This window comes from Sinocyclocheilus grahami, unplaced genomic scaffold (genome assembly GCF_001515645.1).
Source record: "Sinocyclocheilus grahami isolate Dianchi unplaced genomic scaffold, SAMN03320097.WGS_v1.1 scaffold2434.1, whole genome shotgun sequence".
Classification (NCBI taxonomy): Eukaryota; Metazoa; Chordata; class Actinopteri; order Cypriniformes; family Cyprinidae; genus Sinocyclocheilus; species Sinocyclocheilus grahami.
This window is the reverse complement of record NW_015507613.1, coordinates 41435-42687: the sequence shown is the minus strand read 5'-3', so window position 1 is coordinate 42687 and position 1253 is coordinate 41435. Positions and strand designations below refer to the sequence as shown.

The following is a 1253-nucleotide window of genomic DNA, read 5'->3' as shown; positions in this document are numbered from 1 at the left end:
TCGGGGTTTACCTTCGAACCGAGTTTCAAGTTCCTGGGCCCCGGCGAGATACAGCCGGTCAAAATCTCAACTTTGGGGGGCGCTATCCCCGTCCAGCGGGGGGCTATCGACTCGGGGGAGGCGGCGTCGGATAGGGGGCCTCGGGGGCTATCTTCGACCTTAGTTTCAAGTTCCTAGGCCTCGGCGTTCCCGATCGGGCGCGGGTCAGACTTCCACCCACCCCCTTGCCGACGGCCTTCCCCAGGACAGAGCACCTTTCCCGGGCAATGCTCCGAGCTCGCCCGCGGCCGCGGTGCGGTTCCCCATAGGAGTAGGCGATTACGCCTGCCGTAGAGGTAGGAGAAAAGTGATGGAACGGTGGCTCCGGGGGCTTTTTCGAGCGACTCGAGGCCCACGAGGCCTCACTCTGGCGGGCATGGGAGAAAGATGGCACCCCCTACTCTGGTTCTAAGTAACCGTGAAAGCTGAGCTCCAGGGGCTTTTTCGAGCGACTCAAGGCCCACGAGGCCTCACTCTGGCGGGCATGGGAGTATGATGGCGCCCCCCTACTCTGGTTCTACGTAACCGTGAAAGCTGAGCTCCAGGGGCTTTTCGAGCGAGTCCAGGCCCACGAGGCCTAACTCTGGCTGGGCATGGGTGTATGATGGCGCCCCCTACTCTGGTTCTAATTAACCGTGAAAGCTGAGCTCCAGGGGCTTTTTCCAGCGAGTCCAGGCCCACGAGGCCTCACTCTGGCGTGCATGGAAGTATGATGGTGCCCCCTCCTCTGGTTCTACGTAACCGTGAAAGATTAGCTCCAGGGGCTTTTCCGAGCGACTCGAGGCCCACGAGGCCTCACTCTGGTGGGCATGGGAGTGTGATGGCGCCCCCTACTCTGGTTCTAAGTAACCGTGAAAGCCGAGCTCCAGGGGCTTTTCCGAGCGACTCGAGGCCCACGAGGCCTCACTCTGGTGGGCATGGGAGTGTGATGGCGCCCCCTACTCTGGGTGTCTTTTTTAACGGGTTGACCAGTGGCGGGTCCAGGGCAAAAACGACTAAGTGCGACATGCGGGGGACGGGCCAGACTTCCAGCCTCGCCGAGGTGCCAGGGCAGGCCGGGAAAGGCGCCTCGTCCCGGGGTGCGATCGGGATTGGCCCGCCACTTCCGGAGGTCGGCCCGAGAGGGGTTGGCGTTTCTGACCGCCGTTGAGAATCCGGTGAACGCGAAAAAAATCGGTTTTGGAGTCCACAGAACCCTTCTTCCCCTGATCGAG

The 1253-nt window shown here is 61.9% G+C and overlaps 1 long non-coding RNA gene across 9 annotated transcripts in view; it reads right to left on the bottom strand.

Annotated features, from left to right (window-relative positions):
• Nucleotides 1-1253, bottom strand: part of LOC107575014 (uncharacterized) — a 22087-nt gene that overhangs the window by 10508 nt on the left and 10326 nt on the right. Inside the window, exon 3 of one of the 9 annotated variants that reach the window (XR_001607791.1) lies at nt 612-622. The exons of the other annotated variants lie outside the window; for them this stretch is intronic. This is a non-coding gene — a long non-coding RNA (uncharacterized lncRNA). Of the gene's footprint in view, nt 1-611; nt 623-1253 lie in introns of those variants that run through there. 9 annotated transcript variants of the gene reach the window in all.